Source organism: Lepus europaeus, chromosome 7, assembly GCF_033115175.1.
Source record: "Lepus europaeus isolate LE1 chromosome 7, mLepTim1.pri, whole genome shotgun sequence".
Lineage (NCBI taxonomy): Eukaryota > Metazoa > Chordata > Mammalia > Lagomorpha > Leporidae > Lepus > Lepus europaeus.
The window spans coordinates 98907126-98921583 of NC_084833.1; the positions used below are offsets into that span (position 1 = coordinate 98907126).

The following is a 14458-nucleotide window of genomic DNA, read 5'->3' on the forward strand; positions in this document are numbered from 1 at the left end:
GATTACTGGACTGGACCTTTAAGTTTCTTTATGGTGAAAACATCTCAAATCCTATCTCTAGATTTTTTTAAATAGAAAAATATACTACAAAATGTTATAGTTACTGTACTGCGCAATGGAATCACAGAACTTCTGACCCCTGTGTAGTTACACCTTAGTGCCTGTTAGTCAACCTTTCCCCATTTTTCCTAGCCCCTTCCCACAACAGTCTCTGGTAATCACCATTATACTCTTAACTTCTATGAGATCATCTTTGTTTGTTTTTTTGACTGCACATATGAGTGAGATCATGAGGTACTTCTCTTTCTGTTGGCTCATTTCACTTAACATGATGACCTCCATTTATATTCATGCTTTGTCAAATGACAGCATCTCATCCCTTCTAATGGCTAGTATTCCACTGTGTGTATGTACCTCATTTTCTTTGTCTACTCATTAGTGGATGGACATTTAGGTTGTTTCCATCAGCTTTGTGAATAGTGCTTCAATAAACATGGAACCAAAATAAGTTTTTTAATTCTACTTTTCATGAACATTTTGAAGTACTCTAATATACCCTAGTTACTTTGACAGCTGGAGTTATCCAGCTGGCTTTTCTTAAAAAATTCTAAATCAATTTTATTCAAAACCATAAATAAACAGACCAAATAACACTTGAGCCTGAGAGGAATGCAATCTTCTTAACAAGATCATAGTCCCCAAAACTAATACTTAGTATTGATTCAGCTCACAATATTATCCCTTTTCAGGCAACATCATGGTCACAAGAAAACATTTTATGGGTACCTTGTCCGGGTATCAGAGATTTGCAGAACAGAGCAATGATCCACAGCTCTCCCCTCAGGAAGCTTCCCAGAGGGACACTATAGACATCCAGAACCAGCAGGAGGACCTGGCTCTAAGATCACACCTTTATCCCAATAGGAGCAATCACTGGCATAAGTCAACACACATCTAACAAATAAGCCGCTGGAACATCTCAGCAATTAGACACTGAGTCAAGTTTCAACTTGACATATCTGAAAAGTTTTTACTTGATTTATACTTATGTTCATTCATGTTTCCACTCAACTGAATTGAAAAAGAAAACATAATTCCAGGCCAACTATACTGCACTGTTCATGTCCTAAATGAAAGAATGGCTTCTCCATGTCCTAAATTTTTCTACAGTTGCATGTCCTGATGTTAAGTCAGTAGTTTTTATTTCCAAATCAATGTGCAAATTCAGATAGCACGTAGACAGCTCCCCATCCCACCTTAGGGTCCACACTGATGCAATCATTAAGGTTCATATTGGAATCTCCAGTCTCAATGCTGGGTTCAGGCGGAGGCGGCTCTCTCCAGTTCCCACTGGAGTTTTTCATGTGCGCACATGTCAGAAGCAATGAATTTGTATGGATCACTCTAAACTTCCCCCTGAACTATGGCTAAATGTTGTCATACTTACAGGCATCTTCTATGGAACTGTCAAAGGGACAGGGAAAGGGAAAGACAGCATTGAGATCATAGGTCAAGCTCCGTCCCCCTTTTGAAACATGAACTAAAACAGCATGGTAATCCCAGGTCATAGGTCCATTCCCAGGTCTTGCCTGTTTCCAGATTGGTAGCATCTTTGTCTCATTAGATGTGAAGATGGTCATGGTTCTTGATGTGTTCACAGAGCTCCTAAATATTTTCTTCACAGAACCAGATGCTATAGATGCAGGTATCTCATGGAGTGCTGCTGGGAGGTAGCAGTTAGCAATGGTGGTGCACAACTGTCCCTCCCTCCATGGTGGGCAAGCTTGGGCTCTGGCCTGGCCAGGGGATAAGTCTGTTTTGTTTTGTTTTAAAGATTTACTTATTTATCTGAAAATTAGAGTTTGAGAGAGGAAGAGCCAGAGAGAGGTCTTTCATCTGCTGGTTCACTCCCCAAGTGAACTGAGCGAGGCCAAAGCTAAGAGCCAGGATCTTCATCCAGGTCTCCCATGTAAGTGGCAGGGACACAGTACTTGGGCCATCTTCTGCTTTTCCCAGGCCATTAGCAGGAAGCTGGTTAGGAAGTGGAGCTGATGGGACACAAACAGGGGCCCCATATGGGATGTTGGTGTTGTGGGCAGTGGCTTAACTCACTATACCACAACTCTGGCCCCAGAACAATTCTTTTATCCAGCTTACTACTGTTGCCTGCTTTGGTTTGGTATTCTCTTAGAATTACTTTGAGAAAAACACAGCCTGAAGAAGTACACAAAGATGGAGATGTATGGGTGTTTAACTGCTCAAAGAGTGAAAATTTAGATACAACCTAAATATTGAAAATGCTCATCAATAGTATATCAGTTAAATTATGAAAGACTCATTTAAGTATTCTATGGTATCATTAAAAAAGAAGGCAATATTTATGTACTCAGTGGTATAAGAGGAGTTCCATGATATACCACAGAGTAATAGAGGAGTCCCAAGTCATCCATTTATGGTAATGCCATTGACATAAAATGTTAAAATACACACTATGTGCATATTTATGCATAGAGCAATATCACAAAGGATGGGCCCCAAGATGTTCCAGATGATATTTTATCTTCTTTTTAATACTTTCCTATGTTTATTAAACACATTAACAGTGTGTTATCTTTCCCATCATAAGAAACTATAGGAAAAAAATTGTAAGTCATTTAAAACCTGGAAGAAAACTTTCTAATGATCACAGTTTTGTGTTGAGATTATATATACTCTTTGTTCTCCTTTCTTGTCTTATTTCCCCAAAATTTTATATGGTGTAATTATGATACTTATAACAGGAAAAATGAATATAATCTACTTATGAGGGATGATACTAAATATTTTAAAGGATATGGTCATAGATGATTTTACATCTATAATATTTATATCCATATAGCAACTCAAAAAGCTTGTCTAATTAAGCCAATAGAGGATAAGCAGAGGGTAGAGAATGACTATACAGGAAAGCTTATTTGTGGGAAAGAAATCAAGATTCAAGGATTTAAAGATTCTATGGGTTATCCAATCTATTTCCTATTAGTGCAAAAATTACCTCCATTTTATCCCATAGAAGGGAATTTACTCTTTCCTTGAGTAGTTGCAGTGTGCAACAAGATAAAAACCATGGAAAGTATATTGTGGAATAGATCTATTTATTGGAAATCCTTGGTCATCTTGATCTCAACTCTGTCTTCTTGAAACTTGAACTCTTGGCCCTTAGTCCTATTCTGTGGGGTAACAAGAGGCAAGTCTCTTCCACCATCCCCCTTGGCAGTGGCTTTCAGACTGACCCTATGAAAATCAGATCCCCCACAAGTGTCTCTTCTAAACATGCTGCATTTTGAATGGTGCATATTCCTTTAAAGAGCAAGGCAGGCACTGAGAGCTTTGCCTATGGCCTGGCTCGCTCTGATCCCAGTGAGAATCAGGCAGGTTTCTCTCGCCCTGGACCTACTTCTGTTTACAGTGGTAGCGGAAGCCTGCCACTCCTACTACCAGATTCTACTCCTTCAAGTGTTTGTCTGTTCCCCATCCTGGCTCTGAGACCTACTGACAACTTTTTAAGTAGAGATGGTTTTCCAGTAAATCCATTTTTTTTTTCTGCTTAAGTTAGTCAAAATCAGTTTCTGTGGTTTGTAACCAAAGAATCCTGACTGGTACAGATGGTATTAGCCTCTTTATTACAAACAAATATCACATTGATGGCTCATATCCTGATTCAGGTCAACCAGACCCATCCTTACCTCACTTCACCCCTTACTTCTTTATGTCAAAGCTGTCGCTAGGGTAGCTCTTTCTACCCTGTGCGTGTGAAGGTAATACTTCATTTTTAACCTGTAATCTGCCTCTCTTTAATTTTGTTGCTTTGGTCAATTTGTAGCAAGGTTATATTTAATTTGGCTGTCTAGCTTTCATAAATCTTATTCTTATTAACTTTGTTTTATCTTCCGGCATTGTCAGTAAGAATTCTAGGTTTTCATCTAAGCCATTGATAAAAGCAGACAATAGTAAAAACAATTTTATTTTAATTATGAAATATTTCAAATGTATGGAGAAGAAAATAACACAATATACCCATGGGCCACTCTCTAGACTTTGCCATATTTGCTTCTGAACTTGGTAATGCAAGTGGTGGTAAGAGTGCAGGGCACTTTTGGCAGTGTAAATTACTCTGAACATTTAGAGGATGAAATCCAAATAAATCCAGAAATGGAAATGGATATGCCTACACCCTATAACTCAGAAATCTTATATCCAGGTATATACCCTAAATAAAGTCTATTGTGTGGCACATGAGCTAAATACTAGGATGCATATAACAAAACATTAGAAATGACTTAAACATCTGTAAGTGTAGTATGAATATATTCATAAACTGAAATATATGGGGTCCTCAAAAAGTCGCTGGACTATGGAATTAAAACATAAGTTTACTTTGCTGCAAAAAATGTGAAATTCATGCACAGTATTTTCATAAAATGTATTTTTCTGTGAGCTTTTTGCAGATACTTATATGCATGGATTTCAAAACTTTAAGCATGTAAATAAACTTCTATTTTATTTTACATGAACTGTTTGGAGTACACGTATATCATTATTAAAGCAAGCTAAAGCAAATTTATCATCATAACTAGATCTCACTCTGGGCTTCACACAGGGGTAGCAGGGACCCAAATGGTGCGCCATCACTGCGGCCACGCAGCGTCTGCACTAGCAGGAAGCTGGAGTCAGGAGTGGAGCTCGGTCTCCAACGTGGGTACTCCAATATAGGGCACAGGCATCTTAACCAGCATATTAGGGGCTGGTGCTCTGGGGTAGTGGGTTAAATCACCACCTGCAGGGCTGATATACCATATGTGTGAAAGTTCACATTCTGGCTGCTCCACTTCTCATCCAGCTCGCTGCTGTTGTGCCTGGGAAAGCAGCAGAAGATGGCTCGAATCCCTGGGCCCCTGCTACCCGCCTGGGAGACCTGGTGGAAGCTTGGTGTTTGTCTGTCTGTCTGTCTCTCTCTTTCTCATCCTCTTTGTAACTCTGCCTTCCAAATGGTGCCCCCCCCCCATTAGTATCAACTGCTACACTAAATTCTTGCCCAGAAACTTCGATTTTTATAGATCTTTGTAGTTGTTAAAGCACTTGGTGCTGCAGATAACCTATGAAATTGTACTGAGTGAAATCCTGGCTGTGAGCTCTACAACCAGAGTTGTAGAAGTTTCCTGAACATCAGTTTTCTCATCTGTTAAATGGGAACAATAATTGAACCTATTTCATAAACTTGCTTTGAGAATCAAATTATATCAGGTATTTAGGCGCTGGTGTTGCAGCATAGTAGGTTGAGCCTCCACCTATGGTGCTGGCATCCCGTATGGGCACTGGTTAGAGACCTGGCTGCTCCACTTCCAATCCAGCTCCCTGATAATTTGCCTGGGAGGGCAGCAGCAGATGGCCCAAGTGCTTGGGCCCCTGCACCCACATGGGAGATCTGGAAGAAACTCTGGCTCCTGGCTTCAGCCTGGCCGAGCCCTACCCGTTGCAGCCATTTGGGGAGTGAACCAGTAGATGAAAGATTTCCCTCTCTCCCTTCCCTCCCTCTCCCCCTCCCCTTCCCGTCTCTCCCCTCCCCTCCCCCTCTTCTCTTTGTAACTCTGCCTTTCAAATAGCTATCTAATAAACCTTAGAAATTACATTAGGTATTTAAGTGGTTTAGCACAGTGCCTCATCTGTAATAAGTGCTGAGTAAATATTGATTGGACCATTTCTTGCCGAGGCTAGTAAGCGTAGATAGGAAAGGGTGGGCGTGGAACATGGTGAGCTGTGCTGGGCAGGACAGGAGGAAGCCAAATCAGAGTTGTATTCACAGCAGGTGCTGGAAATAGGATCATGGGAGAGAGAAAGTGCACATAAGCAGAAGGCAGGGAGCAGAACAGCTGGAAACATTCAGGGAAAGCATCTCAACCAGTAACCCAGTCCAGCATATTGAGCTGGGAACCGTGGCAAACTGGGGACCAAGAGAAGAAAACACATTGGCACTTCTGGAAGGAAATGCAAATGGAAGAATAAATCCTGTGTTTCTTCTCTCCTGCTCTGGGGGCTTCCCAGGCCCTGGGTCTGCCTCCGGCACACATTGCTTCTTTCATAGCCCCTTCCACATTGCTCAGGTTCTGTCTGGAAACCAGATGGGATGATAGGGTCCACGCGGCTCTGTGCTTTCAGGAATGTGGTGGTTTGAGGGGTGGGAGCTCCTCCAAATTCAGGTGTGGAAGCTTCAGGGCTGCTGGGCTAGTGATGACAGGTGACTGCCTCCACAGGCCTCCTCCCACATGACGGGCTTGGGCCCTGATGAAAGGGCGTGAGGGTTTGGGTTTGCTGGCTTTTCTCTCTGCTCTGCCACCGTGGGAGGAGACGGCAAGAAGGTTCAGCAGATGCTGGTGCCTGGAGCGTGGCCTTCCCAGCCCTGAACTGTGAGGAGACAGTTTCTGTTCTTTCTAAATTACCCCACATCAGGTATTCCATTTCAGCAGCGCAAATGGCCTAAGTGCAGGGCCTGCATTGACTGTGGAGATCTTGTGAAGTCTTGTGCTGACAGAAGCCCTGCGTGGTGGCACGGGTGAGGCTTCCAGAGGGGAGCGTTGCTGCAGGTGCACAGGGACTCCTGCTACCGCTCCTACCGTGCTCTTTTCTCCATCTTTCTTGTCTCTTACCCTCCCCATTCCACTGGCTTTCAGTTGGATTTTTTCTATTTTTTTTTCTTTTAATTTTTTTTTTAACTTTTATTTAATGAATATAAATTTCCAGTGTACAGCTTATGGATTACAGTGGCTTTCCCCTCCCATAATTTCCCTCCCACCCGCAACCCTCCCCTCTCCCGCTCCCTCTCCCCTTCCATTTGCATCAAGATTCATTTTCAATTCTCTTTATATACAGAAGATCAATTTAGTATAAAGGTTTCAACAGTTTGCACCCACATAGACACACAAAGTGAAACATACTGTTTGAGTACTAGTTATAGCATCAAATCCAAATGTACAGCACATTAAGGACAGAGATCCCACATCAGGAGCAAGTGCACAGTGGCTCCTGTTGTTGACCCAACAAATTGACACTCTAGTTTATGGCACCAGTAACCACCCTAGGCTGTCGTCATGAGTTGCCAAGGCTATGGAAGCCTTCCAAGTTTGCCGACTCTGATCATATTTAGACAAGGTCATAAAAGACAGAGTGAGAATAGTAACCAATGATCCTAAGAGTGGCATTAACCAGGTTTGAACAATTATACAGCATTAAGTGGGGAAGAGGACCATCAGTACACACATGTTGGGAGTAGAGCCATTGGTGGTAGAGTAGAGGTTATGATTACAAAGGAATGAGGCCCAAGTACGCTAGACGGGGTCTAGAACAAAGGACAGAGTCATTCTTAGAGGAGCTAAGAAAGGTGCTGTCTAAGCTACAATTAAGTTTTCTGATTGAGAGGCAAATAGAACCTGATAGAAGGGGCTTGATAATAATCTGGTGGGCTTTAGGCCTTGTAAGCTAAGAGGCCCAGACCTATCTATCTCTTCACATGGGGTATATCTTAAGGGAGGTGTGAACCTCCTAGGGGAAGGCACTCTGTTGACTTTCATTACTTGGCTGGCCTGGGAGGAGAGCTGGCCAGGTAAAGGCAGGTGGCAACTCTAACAAGAAATTTACAGTTCTGCCTGCAATGTTGCTGACCCTACTTGACCTCACCCTCAGCTGCAGTGGTCACTTTGGAAGTTGGGCTGAGTGAAGGGCTTTTCAGCTTAGAGCCAATAAGATCTGTGGCTCTGACCTGGGCATCCTTCGACTCCAGGGCAGGTCCATTTCCAGTGATCCAACTCTTGGCAGAGCTGCCAGGGCTCTTCACAAGCTGACTTCTGCTGAAGCCCAGGCTTACCTCATTGAAAGCCACTGCAGTGGACTGGCCTGTTGGGTCTCCTTGAGGGCAGATCACTGTATAGATCAGCCATTAATAGGCCTGCCACCCATTGCTTCTGATGCCTAGCTTTCTTTTCCTCCTGGTTTGTGTTAAAGCAGACCAGAGGATGCAAGTCAAGGGAGTGCCCGTGTCCCATCTCTAATCTTCAGTGGCCTGAACTACAAGTCTATAGTCACAGGCATGTTCTGTAGTAGTTTTTCCAAGGTAGACAATGCCCATGAGGAAAATTATATTCTCACTTTAAAACTTTCTTTCCCTTTGGTCTGAAAGGGAGGTTTTTTCTACTTACTGTATACTTTGCTGATGGCGAAGTGAATCTAGCTATGAGATTATTATTTAAGTTCTTATTTTGGCTATGCTATTACAGAAAAATGTTAGCCATCTCTTTTATAAGGTCTAAAGATTAAATTGTGCGTCCTACAGATTCCTTCATAATAGATTTAGTTTCCTATCTTGAAGAGAATAGAGAAATGAAAGAACAAGTTGGGCTTAGAATAGAGAAATGAGGGAGCAAGTCCTAGATCGCTTGCTGACAATAGCAATATCACATGAATACTTAGCAAACAGTTTCAACCATTAGATAACAACTTAAGAAAACATTTACCAGAAGGTCCAATGCCTTCTATAAATTTTAAGAATCATGTATTTGAAAATACCTCTTAAATATCTAACATGGTGTAGTTTGTTTAACCAGCAAACTTAAGCACAACCATATAAAATGTTTTTAGTTTCTTTCTACCTACAAGTTTAAAACATATGATACATAGATTCAGGTCACTCAAATTAAAATGTATCTTTGATTGATTTTAGCAGCTTAAATTTATGGACAATCTTATCTATAAGCCATTTAAAATAAGACTCTTAATAAAATTTCCCCATGTGGACATACAATATGTACACACATTTAACATAGCATAATAGACCAATATAGCGTTTTTAATAATAGCTTTTAAAATCTTTAACTCTTTTTGTAGATTGCCAATTGATTTGAATTGCTTTTTTAGTAACCTCAGTTAACCATACTTTCTCTCAGTTGGTACTGTTAATACATTATTGGCTTCATCTGTTTACAGAGCCATCCCAAAGTACTGAATACAATGGAAGTGGCTGGAGAAAGTCCATAGGAACCCATAGGAGGACAGCTACACACAGAACCAACAACGCTTTAGTTTTATGAGCAGCAAATCATATATAACTGTGGATGACAAAAGGCTTTAAGTCGCCATGTTTAAAATTATAAACTCATAGACCAAATTTGATCTTGTTACAAGGTGATTATTCAAATCTTTGAAAATAAGCACATATTTACATAACCCATAGATCTTAATAAAAATTCAGCTGTTTTTGAACAATTAGAATTTAACAGACATCAAGAGAACACAATAGATTACTTTAACACATTGCTTTAACAGAGCATTAGAGTTTAATTCTATGTCAAAGATAAATTGAGCTTCCTGTGATCTTTTGCTGTGAGGTTTCCTTCCTTTACCTTCTTTCATATTGGTGACCATGTTTCTGTGTTTCTGTGTGTAACACATCTTTAAGCATCTTTTGCAGGGCAGGATGAGTGGCAACAAATTCTTTCAGTTTCTGTTTGCTATGAAAAGTCTTAATTTCACCTTCATTCACAAATGAGAGCTTTGCAGGATATAGTATTCTGGGCTGGCAGTTGTTCTCTCTTAGTACCTGGGCTATGTCTCGCCATTCCCTTCTAGCTTGTAGGGTTTCTGATGAGAAGTCTGCTGTGAGTCTAATTGGAGATCCTCTGAGAGTAATCTGACGTTTCTCTCTTGCATCTTTTAGGATCTTTTCTTTGTGTTTCACTGTGGTGAGTTTGATTACAACATGTCGTGGTGAGGATCTCTTTTGGTCATGTTTATTAGGGGTTCTATAAGCTTCCTGTACTAAGATGCCTCTGTCCTTCTCCAAACCTGGGAAATTTTCTGCTAGTATCTCACTGAAAATGCCTTCTAATCCTTTCTCCCTCTCCATGCCTTCAGGAACTCCTAGAACTCGAATGTTGGGTTTTTTAATAGTATCCTGTAGATTCCCGACAATATTTTTTAGATTTCTGATTTCTTCTTCTTTTCTTTGGTTTGCCTGTTTCCTTTCCTGTTCTCTGTCTTCTAAGTCCGATATTCTCTCTTCTGCTTCGCCCATTCTGTTTTTAAGGCTCTCTAATGTGTTTGTCATTTGATCTATTGAATTCTTCATTTCATTATGATTTCTCGTCACTATCAGAGTTTCTTGTTCCACTAGTTGTTTCATTTCATTTTGATTCCTCCTTAATATTTCATTTTCACGAGAGAGATTTTCTATCTTGTCCATGAAGGATTTCTGTAGTTCAAGAATTTGTTTTTGAGAACTTCTTAATGTTTTTATCACTTTTTTGAGATCCGCTTCTTGCATTTCTTCGATCTCATCATCTTCATAATCTTGAATTGGGGTGTCTTTTTCATTTGGGGGCGTCATAGTGTCTTCCTTGTTCTTGTTAGCTTGGTTTTTGCGTTTGTTGTTTGGCATGTTGGAGATATTTGGTTTCTTCACTGTGGTGTTTTTTCTTGTTACACTATGGCTCCTTATTAAGTGGACTGTCTGCTTTCGGTGGAGCCTTAGAGGCTTGAGATGAGTGTGGACTGAGAGCTGTGTTTGGTTCCTCAGGGCTGAGGGTGTGTCAAAGATGACACTCCCAGGTTAGGCGTGGTAAATCTCTCTTTCTTTTTTTGATTCAAAAGGGAAGTAATTCCGCACAGCTGAACGTAATTGGAGGTAGTAATTAGCAGGCAAATGATATACCCACAGGAGCCAGAGATCGGAAGCTCTTTCCCAAGGACCACACAGGGAATCTCTGCTGCCCTCAGTGTGGGCTCCAATTCTCCTGCAGTCTCCCACTGGGTTGCCAAGTTAGATGCTAATCTCCAGTTATTTCACCCCTCCCCCCAGAGTCAGGTGTTTCTGCTAGGCTCAGGGCCGGTGCAGACCTGAGGTCGCCCTGCTTATGACGTTTGTCCAAAATGGCGCCTGCTCTTTGTCTTGCTCGCCTTTGAGAGGTGAGCGGAGAGAGAGAGACTCGTGTCCGTATCGGTCACTTTTTTTTTTCCTCTCTCTCTTCTAGTTAGCCTGGTGAACTTTTCCCCACGGAGTTTCAAGCCTCGTTCCCTCTAGCCTCCTCTTTCCGCTTGCCCGCTGGTGTCTCGGGCTATGGAGGTTCGGCTCACCTCGCGTTCTAGCGCTGGTGCGTTGAGTCTGCCGCTGCTGTCCCGAACTTGGGCTCCCACGCTCTCCACGCAGGTCCACTGTGAATCACTAGTTCCGGAAGAGTTTCCTCTGCTGTTTCTTCCCCTACTCTTCCTTGACCCTGCAGTATCTCCACTTATATTAACGTGTGTCTTGACGAACTATCAATGTGCTTCCTTCCTATTCCGCCATCTTGCCGCTCCCTCGGATTTTTTCCATTTTTAAGAGATTTTTATTTATTTATTTGAGAGGTGGAGATAGGGAGGGAGAGACAGAAAGAAAGGTCTTCCATCCGCTGGTTCACTCCCCAGGTGGCAGCAATGGCTGGAACTGGGCTGACCCAAAGCCAGGAGCTTCTTCTGGGTCTCCCACATGGGTACAGGGGCCCAAACACTTGGGCCATCTTCTATTGCTTTCCTAGGTCATAGCAGAGAGCTGGATCAGAAGAGGAGCAGATGGAACTCGAACTGAAGCCTGTATGGGGTGCTGGCACCACAGGCAGAGGCTTACCCCACTACGCCATGGTGCCAGCTCCTCCAGTTTGATTTTTCTACAGTAGCACTCAAGTTGGATCAGTGCCCTGCTTGCAAACATCCAGTAGCTCTTTGTCTTCAAAATTAAAGATGAGTTGCTTGCTACATCCCTCAAGAGCCTGCCATAACTTTATTCCAACATGTGGTTCTAATCTATTGAACTTGCTTTCTCCTGCTTCCGTCCACCAGCCACTCCTGATCACTACACCGCCCCTCCCCCTTTGGTGTGTTCCTGTCTTTGCTCCTTTCCTCGTTTCCTTCCTACCGTTCCCACCTGCACACATGTTTCCCATCTGTGTGGCTGACTTCAGATGCCCTTTTCTCTATAGAGCCTGCCTGCACATTTGCCTGCCTTCCTCGCTGGATGTAACTATCCTACCCCATTTTATTGAAGAAACAACTGAGTGACCAGCATGAGGGAGACAAGAAAGAATGACACAGCTAGCACCTGCTTAGGCAGCATGCAAAAAACAACTTCAGCCCAGGAGTCGAGAGACATCAGCCAGGTGCACAAGGCCCTGTGGAGACACCATGGAGGCACCAGCGTGTCTCGCCTCCTGACTGGTCTCTCCTTCTCTCATTCACTCCGCACACCTTTTAGTTCTTTATCCACACAACAGTCAGAAGGTTGACTCTGATACATGTTCCTCCCCCTTAAGCCTCTCCAGAGCCTTGCGATTGTCCATAGAATGAAATTTATACTCTCTGGGGTGGGAATTAGGCCTGGAGACTAGGATGCTAGTTAAAATGCCCACATCCCACACCCAAAGGCCTGGTTTTCTGCACTCCCCATTCTGGCTACTAACGCACACCTGGGAGGAAAGCAGCGATGGCTCAAGTGACCTGCCACCCACATGAGAGTCTGGCTTGAGTTCCTGGCTCCTTGCTTCAACCCGGCACAGCCACAGCCATTGTGGGCATCAATGGAGTGAACCAACATATGCCAACTCTCTGCCACTCGGTTGCCCTGTTTCAGATAGAGAATTTAAAAAGCAATAGCATTTAGAAGGTGCTACTTAGAAATTCAATGAAATTGACATCCACCATCCTGTCTTGCAAAAACCTTCAAAATTGACTCCTGCCTGCCATTCTGACCTTCCCTGTCCCGTTATTGGCCTCACTCAGCTGCCCCACACTAACTTTTCTGATTGTTGAATAGCCCACGTTTCCCTCATCGGGACTTTGAATCAGCTTTGTCCCTGGCTCTTGTCATTTAGGTATTTAAAATTTGCCTTCTTGGTGAACACTTCCCTGCCCATCCGGCCCAAATCAGCTGTTGAGACGCTCTCACATTGTGGCTGCCATTTTTACTGTTTGGCTGTTGACCGTGAGGGCAGAGGCCTTACTGGGCCACTCACAGTGGCAGCCCCATGCTCCAGCGGAACAGGCCTTGGCACAGAGCAGATCTTCCGTCAGTGTGCGTTGACGAATGAAGGCATTGTGGGAGGAGTTCCTGGAAGAGTTGAGTGGGCATTGGTTAGCGCAGGGAGAGCACTTTTAGGCAAAGAGAATGCAAGGAGAAGGGCTGATGAGAGAGTGGTGAGATAGCTGTATGCACTTCCCAAGAGGTGGAGCTTGGCTCACCCTACAGACATTGTTGCCTGATTGTTCTTCCCCTGGACTGTAAGATTCTGAGGGCAGGGAACTTTACCTGTCTTGCTCACCTGTTGTAGTTTCAATGTCCTAACCCTCCATGAGCTCTCAATAGTTATTTGAGGAATGAGGGGTCTGAAAGGAAGAGCAAGGTGATTCAGGACTGGAAAGACAATGCAAAGCCTTATTGTTCAGGGTCTTGAGTGTTACACAAAGGAGTTTGCATTTGTCCTGTGAAAAATGGAAAGCCATTGGAAGTTTTTGTTACTTTTTTTTCTTTTTATAAAGTAATCATGCATTCTTGAGTGTATTTTTTAGCTTTTAATTTTAGGAATTCCTAGGAAGTTGCAAAGAAAGGCATATCAGAGTCCCATGCACCCTTCATCCATCTTTTCCAAGGTAATATCTTATAGAATCAGCATAATATCAAAGTCAAGGTATTGACATTGGTCCAATTCATTGAACTTAGATTTCACTAGTTTGCATGCACTAATCCACATATGTGTGCTCCATGTAATTTTGTCACATGTGTGGCCTTTAGTAACCACTATCACCATCAGGATACTCAACTGTGCCATTCCCACAAGTTTCCCTTGGTTCATCTCTTCATTGTCACACCCACACCCCATCCCCATTGCTTGGTAACCTGTAACCTATTTGTCATCTAATTAGGCTAGTTCATGGTTGGTATATAAATGGAGTCATGCAGTGGGTACCCTTTTGAGGAGGGCATTTTATTTTCAGTTAGCATAATTTCCTTGAGATTAATTCAAGTTGTGCATATTTTGAGTCCATTTCTTTTTATCAGGAAGTAGTATTCTATGGTATAGATGTACCACAGTTTGTTTAAACATTCATCATTTAAAGGACATTTCCAGAATGCTTATTTTTTAGTGATATTTTGTAACTATATATTTATGGAGTATATTTTGTTGCATATAAATATACACTATAGATAGATCATACCTGGGTAGTTAGCATTTCCATACTCATGCATTTGTATTGTTTTATTTTTTATTTTTTAGTTTATTTGACAGATAGAGTTAGACAGTGAGAGAGAGAGAAGAGAGAAAGGTCTTCCTTTTGTTGGTTCACCCCCCAAATGGCCGCTGCGGCCAGAACTATGCCTATCCGAAGCCAGGAACCAGGTGCTTCC

The 14458-nt window shown here is 42.4% G+C and overlaps 1 pseudogene; it reads right to left on the reverse strand.

The window, feature by feature from the left end:
* Nucleotides 1–1190: 1190 nt before the first annotated feature.
* Nucleotides 1191–14458, reverse strand: part of LOC133763903 (protein N-terminal glutamine amidohydrolase-like) — a 37157-nt pseudogene continuing 23889 nt past the window's right edge.